At 35.3% G+C, this 14,960-nt stretch overlaps 1 non-coding gene across 1 annotated transcript; it reads left to right on the top strand.

Moving 5' to 3' along the window:
* Window positions 1–441: 441 nt before the first annotated feature.
* On the top strand, window positions 442–549 carry LOC112731007 (small nucleolar RNA R71). The gene has a single exon (XR_003166803.1). It is a non-coding gene; the product is annotated as a small nucleolar RNA R71 (small nucleolar RNA).
* Window positions 550–14,960: the final 14,411 nt, after the last annotated feature.

The following is a 14,960-nucleotide window of genomic DNA, read 5'->3' as shown; positions in this document are numbered from 1 at the left end:
GAAATTAGGATGATTTCTCCATGAAGGATTATAGGTGTTTCCATAGGATTCTCCCATGTAATTCACCTCTTCCATTGCAGGATTCTCAGGGTCATAACCTTCTTCTTTAGAGGAAGCTTCTTTAGTACTACTGGATGCAGCTTGCATTTCAGTCAGACTCTGAGAAATTATATTGACTTTCTGAGTCAATATTTTATTCTGAGCCAATATGGCATTCAGAGTATCAATCTTAAGAACTCCTTTCTTCTGAGTCATCCCATTATTCACAGGATTTCTTTCAGAAGTATACATGAATTGGTTATTTGCAACCATTTTAATGAGTTCCTGGGCTTCTGCAGGCATTTTTTTCAGATGAAGAGATCCACCAGCAGAGTGGTCCAATGACATCTTGGACAATTCAGATAGACTATCATAGAATATACATAAGATGCTCCATTTTGAAAGCATGTCAGAAGGACACCTTTTGATCAATTGCTTGTATCTTTCCCAAGCTTCATAGAGGGATTCACCTTCCTTCTGTCTGAAGGTTTGGACTTCCACTCTAAGCTTGCTAAACTTCTGAGGTAGAAAGAATTTGTCTAAGAAAGCATTGACCAACTTTTTCCAAGAGTTCAGGCTTTCTTTAGGTTGTGAGTCCAACCATATCCTAGCTCTGTCTCTTATAGCAAAGGGGAAAACCAGAAGTCTGTAGACCTCAGGATTAATCCCATTGGTCTTAACAGTGTCATAGATTTGCAAGAATTCAGCTAAGAACTGATGAGTATCTTCCAATGGAAGTCCATGAAACTTGCAATTCTGTTGCATTAGAGAAACTAATTGAGATGTTTCTTCCATAGAAGTCAGAAGTTGGTGCAGTAAAGTAACCAAGCATCTTCCTTGCATCTCCACCATTGTTGTTATTTTTGGCTACCATGTCTTCTTCTTTTTCGAAAATTTCTGTAAGGTCCTCTCCGGAGTGTTGTGCTTTAGCTTCTCTTAGCTTCCTCTTTAGAGTCCTTTCAGGTTCAAGATCAGCTTCAACAAGAATGTCCTTATCCTTGTTCTTGCTCATGTAAAATAGAAGAGAACAGAAAAGAAGAAAAATTTTCTATGTCACAGTACAAAGATTCTTTTCTGTGAGTAGAAGAATAGAAGAATGAAGAATGAGGTAGAGAGAAAATAAAGAGAATTCGAACACAGACAGAGGGAGAAGGTTCAAATTTTTAGAAGAAGAGAAGTGTTAGTAATTAAATAAAATAAATAGAAAGAGATGAGAGAGAGAGATAGCATTCGAATATTAATTTAAAAGAAAAGAAAAATATTTTTGGTTTTATTTTAATTATTAGTTAGAATTCGAATTTATTAAAAGAAATAAAATAAAATTAGAATTTAAAATAATTTGTTAATTAAAAAGAATTTTGAAAAAGTGGTTAGTGATTTTTGAAAATTAGAAGTGGAAAAGTAGTTAGGTGGTTTTGAAAAAGATAAGAAATAGTAAACTTTTTAATTAAAACAAACAAGTCAAGTAGTTAATTGAAAAAGATTTGAAAATAAATAAGAAGTTAGAAAAAGATTTTGAAATTAAGTTTTTAAAAAGATATGATTGAAATTTATTTTAAAAAAGATTTTAAAAAGAAATTTAAAAATATTTGATTTTGAAAATTAAAATTGATGACTTGACTAACAGGAAACTAAAAGATATGATTATAGAATTTAAAGATTGAACCTTTCTTAAAAGGAAGGTAACAAACTTGAAATTTTTGAATAAAAACGTTAAATGCTAGCAATAATTTCGAAAATTATGAAATAAAAATAAGAAAAATATTTTGAAATTTTATTTTGAAGAATTTTCTAAAAACGTGAAAGAAAAAATGGAAAAGATTTGATTTTGAAAAAGATTTGAAAAGATAAGATTTTTAAATTGAATTTTTGACTTGACTAACAAGAAACAACTAAATTTTAAAAATTTTTGACCAAATCAACTCAAAATTTCAAAATTTATGAGTAAGATAAGGGAAAAATATTATTTTTGATTTTTTTTGAATTAAGGAAGAAAGAGAAAAACAACAAAATGACACAAGACATAAGAATTTAAGATCAAAACAAATAATGCATGCAAGAACACTTTGAATGTCAAGATGAACACCAAGAACACTTTGAAAATCATGATAAACATCAAGAACATATTTTTGAAAATTTTTAAGAAAAGAAACACAAGCAAGACACTAAACTTAAAAATTTTTAATGTTTAGACACTATGAATTCGAAAATGCATATGAAAAACAACAAAAGACACTAAACAAGAAAAATTAAAGATCAAACAAGGAAAATCATCAAGAACAACTTGAAGATCAAAGAAGAACATAATGCATGATTTTTTGAAAATTAAAGAAAAATTAAAACATGAATTGACACCAAACTTAAAATTTGACACAAGACTCAGACAAGAAACACAAAATTTTTTTGGTTTTATGATTTTATTATTTTTTTTTGTTGTATTTTTCGAAAACTATTTTGGAAAAAGAGAAATAAGAAATTCAAAATTTTTAATAAGAATTCTAGGATTCGTGCAATGCTAGTCTAAAGCTTCGGTCCAAAAGAATTAGACATGGCCAAATGGCCAGCCAAGCTTTAGCAGAGCATTACATACAACAGCCAAATTGATGGGAACCAAAAGGCTCTTGCAAAGATAAGTGGAAACCTCAGTCCAAAAGATTAGACATGGCTTAACAGCCAGCCAGGATTCAACATATCTCATGAAACTCCAGAATTCGTTCTTAAAAACTCTGAAGAACAAAATAATATTTTTTTTTGAATTTTTCGAAAACCAAATTTTTTTTTTCGAATATAAAATTAAAAAGCTTAAACATAAAATAAAATTACCCAATCTAAGCAACAAGATGAATCGTCAGTTGTGCAAACTCGAACAATCTCCGGTAACGGCGCCAAAAACTTGGTGCACGAAATTGTGATTCACACTTTTCACAACTCCACACAACTAACCAGCAAGTGCACTGGGTCGTCCAAGTAATACCTTACGTGAGTAAGGGTCGATTCCACGGAGATTCTCGGCTTGAAGCAAGCTATGATCATCTTGTAAATCTCAGTCAGGCGGATTCAAATGGTTATGAGGTTTTGATAATTAAAGGATAAATAAAACATAAAATAAAATAGAGATACTTATGTGATTTATTGATGGGAATTTCAGATAAGCGTTTGGAGATGCTTTGTTACTTTTGAACCTCTACTTTCCTATTGTCTTCCTCTAATCATGCGTGCTCCCTTCCATGGCAAGCTGTATGATCCTCTCGGATGAAAAATACCAGGTACGATCTCTGCACGGCTAATCAACTGTCGGATTTCTCGTCTCAGATGAAAAATACCAAGTACAGCTACCGCACGGCTAATCATCTGTCGGTTCCCGCTAGCGTCGGAATAGGACCCTTTTCCTTTTGCACACTGTCACTGCGCCCAACATTCGCAAGTTTGAAGCTCGTCACAGTCATCCTTTCCCATATCCTACTCAGAATACCACAGACAAGGTTTAGACTTTCCGGATCTCAAGAATGGCTGCCGATTGGTTCTAGCCTCTACCACAAAGATACTAATCTCACGGACTCGGTCCGTGTATTAGAGACCCAAGAGATACGCACTCAAGCTGTCGCCCAATGACTACGTTGAGCTCAGATAGAACGGAAGTGGTTGTCAGGCACGCGTTCATAGATTTGAGAATAATGATGAGTGCCACGGATCATCATATTCTCCATATTGAAGTACGAGTGAGTATCTTAGAATAGAATCAAGCGTGATTGAATAGAAAATAGTAATAATTGCTTTAATTCATGAAGAACAGCAGAGCTCCACACCTTAATCTATGGGGTGTAGAAACTCCACCGTAGAAAATACATAAGTGAAAATAGTCTTGGCATGGCTGAATGGCCAGCCTTTCCAAACATGAATATGGCATAAGCTCTAAAGACCAGAGTAAAAAGTACTATTTATACTAAACTAGTAACTTAGGTTTTACAGAAAATGAGTAACTAAGTGCAAATAGTGCAGAAATCCACTTCTGGGGCCCACTTGGTGCGTGCTTGGGCTGAGCGTTGAAGCTTTCATGTGTATAGGCCATTCTTGGAGTTAAACGCCAGCTTGGGTGCCAGTTTGGGTGTTTAACTCCAGTTCTGGTGCCAGTTCCGGCGTTTTACTCCAGAAAATGGTCTCAGGTGGGTATTTGAACGCCAGTTTGGGCCATCAAATTTCAGGCAAAGTATGGAATATTATATATTTCTGGAAAGCCCAAGATGTCTACTTTCCAAAGCAATTAAGAGCGCCCCCAATTGGGCTTTCGTAGCTCCAAAAAATCCACTTCGAGTGCAAGAGGGTCAGAATCCAACAGCATCAGCAGTCCTTTTTCAGCCTCTGAATAAGATTTTTGCTCAGGTCCCTCAATTTCAGCCAAAAAATACCTGAAATCATAGAAAAACACACAAACTCATAGTAAAGTCCAGAAGTGTGATTTTTGCATAAAAACTAATGAAAACATACTAAAAACTATGTGAAAACAATGCCAAAAAGGGTATAAATTATCCGCTCATCAACCGTGATCCCCGATTCACTTCAAGGTTTTGGGGAGCTTTCCAAAGAGCTTTCGGTACGAGGCTATGTCTCAGTACCGCACATCATCTGCAAACAACTGGACAGTCAGAAAGGATCATTCAGACGTTGGAAGATATGCTGAGATCATGTGTTTCGGATCAACCCAAAAGTTGGGATCGCTACATGCCATTGGTGGAGTTTGTGTACAACAACAGCTTTCATGCGAGCATAGGGATAGCTCCATATGAGGCCTTGTATGGACGGAAGTGCCAGTCTCTACTTTGTTGGTATGAATCTGGTGAAGCAAGTGTATTGGGTCCAGATTTGGTAGCAGAGACTACGGAGAAGATTAAGAAGATTCGGGAGAGAATTCTAACTGCCCAGAGTCGACAGAAGAGTGATGTAGACCAGAGAAGGAAACCTTTAGAGTTTGGAGTGAGAGAGCAAGTATCTCTGAGGGTTACACCGATAACTGGGGTTGGAAGAGCAATTAAGACCAAGAAGTTGAATCTGAGATATATAGGACCGTTTGAGATTCTAAGGCAATTTGGGTCGGTGGCGTGCCAAGTAGCCTTGCCACCCCATCTGTCTAACTTGCATGACGTATTCCACGTGTCAAAACTTTGTATGTACATGTCGGATGTGGCTCATGTGTTAGAACCTGAGTCGGTCGAGTTGAGAGAGAACCTGACATTCCAAGTGACACCAGTAAGAGTCGATGACACCCATGTGAAGAAGCTGCGAGGGAAGGAAGTTTCATTGGTCAAGGTTTCTTGGAGGAGAGTAGGAGTTGGAGAGCGTACTTGGGAATTGGAGAATGAGATACTTTGGCAACTTGTTGGGTTGGTAACGTTGGGAGTAGGATGCTTCATAGAGAATATGTAATATATATCTATTACATCGCGTGGATCGGATTTTCGAGGGCGAAAATCTTTTTAAGGAGGGGAGAATGTAAGAACCGAATTTTTTACGAATAAAATCATTTAAATGCCCAAATTAAATTCCGGCAAGATAGGTTGAGAATTTGGGGGTTTAAATAGGATTTTTGGACTCAGTAGGTCTTTTAGAGCCAGAAAATGTTTTTTCTGCGAAAAACCGAGAAAAACCATAAACCGGCAGTTGAACCAGTTGAACCGATTCAAGTCTACCTGGTACTGTGCGAGAAAAAGTGAAAACAGTCAAAAACCTTAGAAAAATATTAGAAGTAAAAAACCGGGCGTTAATTTTAAAGGTTTGGCCCGAAGTTGGGCCAAACGGGCTAAAAATACTAACGGGTTGGACTGGGCCCAAGTGGGGCCTAAGCCCAACATATATAAGGTTCATTTAATGAACCAATCAGCACAAACACACTCAAACACACCCATCAGAAATTGAAAGAGGGAGAGGAGAAGAGATTGAGCACTATTCATCATCTTCTTCCCAAGCTCATATCTTGAGCTACAGAGCTCCGATCGCCGCACCGTTTGCGGCTACGCGTTCCTTGTGAAGAGCTCTACAAAACCCATATAATAAACTGGTAAGTAAAGCTCGAATCCCTCTTAGTTCTTCTCCTCAAATTTTCTAATTTTAAGGGTTTTTGGCTAAGTGAAGTTTTGTGATTTTTGGGTGTTTAGGTACACTCTAGCCTTTGATTGTTGTTGGTTTTGGCTTCCAAAACTGTTGGGCAAGGTAAGAGGCATTGAAACGCTTGTGAAATTTCAATTATAATGAGCCCTAGGTTGATTTGTGATGATTCATGTATATATAGCTTGGTTATGGTGAGTTTGGAGCTTGTTGATGCTTGTTGGAGATTCTTGGTGGCTTAGTTTATGATTAAGAGCTTATCTTGGGCTCAATTTTGGGTTTTCATGCATATTGAAATCGGCCAAGGTATGGTTTCGGTTTTCTCTATGTAGTATATAATATTCATGGACACTTAGGCTAGTGACCTATAGGATAGGTTTGAAATAAAATGATTATTGATATGTTGAATGTTGATGTATGATGGTTATTGATGAGTTGATGAATGTTGGGTTCAATTATGATTATTTACAATGATATGATGTTGTTGAATGATTGTATGGATTGGAAGTTGGTTTATTATGATAATTGTAGTGTTAAGATTGATGAAAGGGTAATTTGAATGTGGTTTGATCATAAGTGTTAAATAGTTGATGTTAAAGTTGAGAGTAATGAAATGAGAAGGAGAATGTGGTAAGGTTGGTGTATTATGATACAACAGGTTAATTTGATGAAAAGTGGAGTTTTGAATGGTTTGGTATGGTTTGGAATGTGTATGGTAAGGAATTGTGGGAATTGTGAAGTTTGGTAAAATTGGGATTTTAGGTGAACTTTTTTCGATCATAACTTATGCCTCGGTTTTTAAAATTTGATGAGATTTGTTTAGAGTTGAAGATCTTTGAAAACCCTTTAAATTGATATAAAGTTTGTAAAATTTGGAATTTTGTAGAGGAAGTTATGATCATTCAAAATTGGTGTTAAAAATCTGAAATTCTGTTAAGTTGCAAAATTTTATGATTTATGATATGTGGGTACGCAGACCCCTGTGCGGATGCAAAATCCTGTAAAAATTTTGATCTGTGCGGACGCACACACCTGTGCGCATGCACAGGCAGGGAAATGCGTTCTGTTTGCGGCGCTAGCACAGCTTGTTCGCGCACATATCTAAGGATGAATTACAACCTGTGCGTACGCACACACCTGTGCGTACGCACACACCTGTGTGCACGCACATGTTGGGAATGCCAGTCTGTTGGGGGCGCTGGCACAGGTTGTGCGACTGAACATATTTTGTAAGTTTTGACACTTGTGCGTACGCACACCCCTGTGCGTATGCACACATTTTAAAACTCTCCAGAGCGTGCGCGCGCACACCCCTGTGCGGACACACACACCCTATTTCTCAAATTTTACTTTGTTTTCAACTATTCCACCTTTCCAACAAGGTTGTAAGCTTCTCTAACACCATTTTAGGACTCTTGGGCCTAGTTTTAGACCTTTCAAACTTTGGGAAAGAATTTAGAGATTTTAGATGATATTATTTGGAAAACTTAGAAAACGGAGGTCTAGGTTTCTGACGTCCTGAGGACGGTGTGGTGTTATGTGATGAATGGTTGATATATGAGATGAGAATTGAGGAACTGTTGAGTTCGGATTAAAATGTGAATTGACGGTGGTTGAGATAAGTCGCGGACTCGAATGTGTGATGAGGAATCACTGATGTATTGAAAAATTGTTTTCTGGAAAACCACTCAAATATTATTTTATATTGAGATTATGAGACGCTATGCGCCCGGCAGGGGCTGCGGTTGGATCCCGCCTGTCGAGGTAGTGGCGGCGGCGTAAGGGTGGTAGTTCGTCCCGCTTGCACTTAGATGCGAGGTCGGTGGCAAGAGTATCCCGCTCACATCCATTCGGATCTATAGAGCGTGCAGGCGCCGGTACCTAGATAGTGATCCGAGCACTATATCTCGGAGGTTTCCATATGAGAATTCCGAAGGGCAACGTCTCCATGGAGATGTGTCGGGTTGGCAGTTGAACCGACAATGTGATATCACAGCCAGTAGGGCAGTCATTCATCATATGCATTTTCTATGTGTTTGTATGCTTTGACTATTTGAAATGGCTTGCCTATTTGTATAACATGATTATTCGCTATTTGAATTACTTGCCATATATGCTTCTACTTGTGATTTACTTGGCTTGTATATAATTGTGATTTCTGCTGGGATTGAAGAGGTTCGGAAGGCGGTGGCGATGGGATCGTATGGAGGATCGGTTGGTGAAGGTTGTGGGACAGTGGTGTTGGTTAGAATTGAAACCCCCTAAGATAGGTTACCCGGTTTATCTATGTTTAGGTTTATGTTATGCTTAACTGTTTTAGTATGCCTTAAGTTTGAGTCTTGTGATGGATATGAAGTCTAGGATTGCCTTTGGCATCCCGGGGTCTTATATCCTACATCACTGGGTACTGTTACCATACTGAGAACCTCCTGTTCTCATACCATATTTTCTGTTGTGTTTTTCAGATGTAGGTTGCGACTCACCTCGGTGAGTTGCTTGGATGGTGACAGAAGCAAAGGATCTTGATACCCTCTTGGAGTCTTTTGTCTATTTTGGTTATAATTCTCTCATCTTTTGTATTTTGTTTTGCCTAGAAGCATGTATTTGAGGGGATAAAACTTATAAAAGCTCTTTTAAAACTTCAGTTTCTGGTCGTCTGTATATGGCTAGCTGGCTTAAACTCCACGAGCCGTGGCTAGTTTCTTATGATTATTATATACTTATCTATGTTATCTTATATCTGTTCTTGTGCCTTAAACGAGTAGCTTCGTTAGTATGTTTTTGCGCTTTTGAAATCCTACTTTGTGCTATATCTTTCATCGGGCTTCTAGAATATATTATTTTCTTCTATATATAAATATGTATAAGCCTTAGAACTGTCGTAATCTCTGATTAACCTTTGCCTTACAGCTAGAGGTAAGGCTTAGGGTAATTAGGGTGTTACATGCTCGCCGTGCTGCTCGAAGGTTAGTGCTCAGTTGTGCTCCATCTTTATTTTTTTAAAATGCTCCATTTAGAATCAATCAAGAAAATTGGGTGATTATTGAATGTTTTCTACTGTTAACTTTTTATTGAATTGATTAGTGATTAGCTCTTGCTGTGCTGTTGGTTTAATTTGTAAAATAGATGATTATTGGATGATTATTGAATATTTTCTGCTGTTTTATTGATTAGTGATTAGCTCTTGCTGTGCTGCTGTTTTAATTTGTAATCAAGAAAATTGGATGCTTATTGAATGTTTTCTGCTGTTTTATTGAATTGATTAGTGGGTAATTCTTGTGATAGTGATAGTAATATATTGCTGTTTTACTACTAACATGATTTTTATTTTGAAAAACTTATTACATGTTCCTACCCTTGAAAAGAACTTAATCAGTATTTTCAAATTTTGTTTAAATAACAATGTGTTTTTCAAATTTTATACTTTTCATTGTTATGTCAAATCTCAGGTGTCTAAGGACGTGCTCCTTCAAGGGATACTTAAACAAGATCTATATATTTTTGAGAACATGTATATACCTAGACAGATTAATGAATCCAAAGTATTTCAATCTTTTCTTGCTATGTAAAATCTAATTTAGAACTTGGCATAGAAGATTAGGACATCCATCACTTATTATTTTTGAGATTATTCTTAGACACTGTAATATATAAAAATAAGTTTGATTCTGTTGTGTGTGAAGCTTGTGCAAAAGGCAAAATGCATACCTTACCTTTCTCTAATATTGTTTTTATTGCTCCTCTTGAATTAATTTACATTGATGTATGGATTCCTGTCCCAATTGTTTCTAGATCAGAATTACTATATGAGCATTATAGATGTTTACACAAGATACACTTGTTTATATTTAATTCAAAAGCTCAAGTTCTGCAAATTTTACAACAAGTTACTTATGAAAAACCAAACTGGAAATTCCGTTAAAGTTGTGCAGATAGATAATGCTAAAGAATTATTGTCATAGTAAATTATATATAATGTAGGGACTTATAGGTTTAATTCTATTTGAATTAACTGCCATCTTTATTTTTGTTACAACTTCTAATGATGTTTCATTAACAAGTTCAGGTCAATGTGGCTCTCATGGGATTTCTAGCCGAGATAATTCAAGGGAAAGCAAATTGAGGGATCTCCTTGACAGCTCGGAATACATGCTTACCTTTGGGAGTAAGTTCGTCTTTTCTGGTTTGATTTTTAGGAGAATGTCAATTACTTGAAGGAATTATGTCACCATTGTTGCTTGTTTTTGTTGTTCTTTATAATTTTTTTATTTTTAATCTAAAAGAAATATAGGGCAGCTTTATAATTAAACAAGTTAGCAGTTTCCTCCATTTTCTTTCTTTCTTCCTTGATAATAATATATGTAAGCTTATCAAAGCAAAATTTGACATCACCCTTCAGTGTTTCTACTTTCTTTCTTAAATTAGGCACTGCCGTTTTCTTTATTAATGCTATTGTGTTTGCTGTGTTGGAAATGATGGGGTTAAACAAATTTGATGCTAATCAAAATGATGAGGTTAAACAAATTTGCTATGTGAGAATTGAAATTCTGCTATGTATGAAGTCGGGTTTACTAATTCTGTTCGTTTGCTGTTGTTGTGACCTGTTATTTCTCTCATGTTGACTGATTTTTATTATTTGAACGAGCATATGGTTGCTCATTTTTGTTGAAACCTTTTCACTAGTTAACTACTTTATTTTTTGGGTTACACTCACTATCTAACCATAAAGCCAAAAATAGTGATTAGAAAATAATAGAATACACCCATTTAATCTGATTTCAGTCTTGTTATCACAGATCATAGTCTTTTGCAGCTCAGATCAAGATCATCCACACTGCTCCACGCTAATGCTACCTCTTCATTTCTAACTTTTTTTAACCCATTTAATTTTTCCGTTTATGTTTTATTTTAGGATTTGTTCTCTTTGGCTAACTAGTGTAATTAACGAGTCAACTTAGGTTTGATTTTGGTTAATAACTACTAATTAGGGTTACTACTGCTTCTGCATGTGCCACCGAGAAGGATCATATCTTTCTGATATTTTAATTCATTCCTTTTCAAAAAAGTTTTACCCGTATTGGATTTAATTTTTAATATCATGTCAATTGTGTTTGTTCTAGTATTCTTACAGTGTGCAGATTTTTTTTCAGGCATATTTAAGTTACAACCTCGATCTAAAAGAAGGGTAGAGTTCGATGAATGAGGATCCAACCTCATGTTATCTGCTCTAAGCTTCTCATTTTTCGCTCTAAGCTGTGAGTTCTCACTTCTTTTAGTTTGAGGCAGCAACAAAATTTAACTTATTCAAACACATACACTTTGTATTTAGTTTGCTTTATCAATACTACGCTGAATTGTATTAAAATTTACCTTCATTTGAGTGCATTTGCCTCTTTGAATATTGAGGACTCTGTATACTAGTACTACAATTTTTTGGTTTGCAAATTGCAAAGAATACCTTATCCTTATTTGTATTTTACTTTGTAGAGTAAGTACTATGTACTATGTAGGGTCTGATCTCTGTGTTAGCTATAGCAACTCAGTTAAATGCAATTACTACTACATCTGTTTGTATGTCATGCACTAATGCAGTCATATTGAAATTGAGTGAGTCACAAATTTATTTTATTATACACAAAAAGGTAATTAAGTCATTATTCAATGTTCTGGAATTAGTTGAGAATTCAAGAATTCAACTTAAATTATAGACCTACTATACTCAATCCCACTTGTCAGTGAAGAATTGTGGGTTAATTTAATTGAAATTTAAATGTGAGCATAACAACAATAATATATCTTAGCGGTTTATTTTGAACTACTTAAAATTTTTTAATAACTTTTTTTTTATTCCTCCTTGTCTCGCTACAAATAATCATCATAGATACTCTGTGTTTGTTTGCTTGAACTGAATGTTGTGTTTACTTGGTTACTACTAAATCTTATTAGTATTGATTTAAGTCTATTTTTTTATTACAGGCTTTTAATAGTTGTCTTTTCACTGCTGTTGCCGCTGCCACCTCTCTTGGTTTGCTTCTGCTGTGGTACTGCTGTTGCTGCTAGGGTACGGATTTAGTTTCTGCGGCGCTAGTTGACTATCTTTATTTTAGTTTAATTTTAAAAATTCCGACAGCTTCTGTAGAGGCAAATATGCTAATGAATGTTAAGTTGTTATAACTTATTTATTTTGTACAAGAACCCTTATCATTGGAGGTCATGTGATCGTGGTTCTCTATGTCCTAACCTCGTATAAACTACACTCGTTAATTATCATTAACCCATTGTTGGTTGGATCCTTCAATTGCTTTTATCATTAGCAATTTTTGTTATCAATTTGCTAAACTTCAAAACAACATCCATTAATTTGTTATTCATGTTATGTATACTACTTAAGTGTTTTCCCGAGGCAGTCACTTCAAGGCTTTCTTTAAGAATTGCTAAAACTCAATTTTCTTTGATATTTTTTGTTAGTTATTTTCAAAGTATTTTGGAGGTTGGGAAAACATTGTCTCTTATTAGTTACATAGGAAGCTAGATTTGCAGTTAGTGAAACTAACATTAATTAAGGACTTTAGAATAGGAACTTAGCGATCTATTTGAAATAGATAGGTTTTCAATGGATGTCTCCAAAGATTGGATGGATATGCCCCATCATTTGAAAGAATATCAACTCCGTGTAGAAAGGTTTTTACATTTTTCTTTTTCATCAGCGGGAATTCCTCAAGGGGAAGAAATTCAATGCCCATGTAAAAAGTGTTGTAATAGACTTTGGTTAAAGCGAGATGACGTGTATAACCATTTAATATACCACGGATTTGTAGAAGGTTATAGGTGGTGGTTTAATCATGGAGAATCATTTGTTGCTATGGATGCTGACAGTGAAACAAACGATGAATATATTGTAATGATAACATTGATGAGCTGTTACGTGATAGATTCAGAGATACTACATAATTTGATAGACAAAATACAGGGCCCAACGAATGTGCAAAGGAATTTTATAAATTGGTGGACGAGGCAAGCCAAGAATTATACCCCGAGTGTAAAGGATTCACAAGATTATCTTTTACTATCCGTCTTTACCTGTTAAAATGCTTGCATGTTAGAGATTCCTGAATTTCAGTTTCGTAAGCTAATTCGGTATTGGAGTCTTCCTACTATCAAGGTAATGTTATGTCTTCTATTTCTTCTAGCTATCCTTGATTTTTTTGTGATTAGACTTGGTATTTCAAAAAAAGTTGATGTGATTTTCAAAGAGAAAGAAAATGTGTCCATTAAGAATAATAATATCTTTTTTTCATATTTATATTTAGGCTATGTCTGTTAAGAATACTAAAAATAGGTCAAAGCAAACATGTCCTCACCAAATGGGATCCACAAATTTTGCAATAGTGCGCAAGCAGCTGGTAACATAACTTATTTTTTTGTGATTTCTCCTTTATATCCATGTTATATTGTCGAGTTAGTATGCTTCATGTAAATTTTTCTCTTCATACTCTAGCGTGACTCTAAAGATAACAATGGAGAGCCATCAAGGGCTGAAATTTTCATAGCAACTCGCACAAGTAAAAATGGAAAAGAAATTAATGCTAAAACACAAACAACAATTGTGAGTTGTTTTGTATTTGTATTTAGACTTGTACAATATAAATTCTAGATAGATTTGTATATATATTAAGTTAATGTGACTTTGTATTTTTGTTGTTGTTGCTTTTGGTAGAATGAACTTCAAAGCTGCATAGAGGCAGGGGAAAATTATGAGGATGCATTTGTAGCAGTGCTAGGAAAGGACCGACTAGGTCGAGTTCGTTGTTATTGGACTTCAGTTACAAGAAGCTCTTTTAGAAAGGATGATGAGATTCGCCAAGTGAAGGTTGAATACAATGATAAGGTTTTATCATTAGAAAAGAAGATGGATGGTGTTTGTGGTCTATTAAAGGTGATGTTACACCAACTCAATCCTAGAATGAGTGACGAAGAGGTAGCAGCCTTAGTGCAAGTAGCCCAAAATTCTCCTTTGGATGCCTCAAGTAGTAGACCAAGAAATACTCCCCACTCCTTCGAAGCAACTCACATTCCACCAACCAATGATGTAAGTAACTGTTCTAACCTCGTATTATTGTCATTCCCTTGATTTAGATTATAGAATTTCATTTTTGATGTTGAATTTATGTTGCTGGCTGAATATGTACTGTTGATTTATGTCCTAACCTCGTATTATTGGTTGTTGAATTTTCTTGTAGTGTACTATTGGCTGAATATGTATTGTTGATTGCTTAACTATAATTTTTTCTATGCTTTATCTTCTCATTGACATGGCCAAAAGTAACTAAGGGAGGTTTACCAAATAGCTAATTACTCCCTAATTACTATATTTTATGTTTAGCTATGAGTGGATGATTACATGTTGTGTCCTGCACCAGGCTGTTAAAGGTAGCTGATTTGAATAGCTACAACAACACTTGAGTTATTATAAAGACTACACAACCCATAAGTCGATAACTTCCACATGATCATGTGATATTGTATGTATATTGAAGAAAGACCACCGCTTTTTGTCTAGTTAAAGCTTGTGTTAATTGTTTGATCTAATCATTAGAAATTGGAAATAGAAAAAAGTGATGCTGAAGCTACCAACTGTGATTTTGAAGCTTCTTCGTATATTGTCTTGTGGCTGGGAAATTACTGAATATGTACTATTGATTGCTTAATTTGCTGCTTCGCATGAGTTTTTCTTTCAATTTTTTGTAGATAAATAGAATGAAATAAGTATATGTGTTCAATTCAATTTATTGTAGGAGCTAACCTTCTATTTTTCTTAGCTT

This window comes from Arachis hypogaea, chromosome 12 (genome assembly GCF_003086295.3).
Source record: "Arachis hypogaea cultivar Tifrunner chromosome 12, arahy.Tifrunner.gnm2.J5K5, whole genome shotgun sequence".
Classification (NCBI taxonomy): domain Eukaryota; kingdom Viridiplantae; phylum Streptophyta; class Magnoliopsida; order Fabales; family Fabaceae; genus Arachis; species Arachis hypogaea.
Note: the sequence above shows the minus strand (reverse complement) of the source record. Positions and strands in the feature narration are given on the sequence as shown.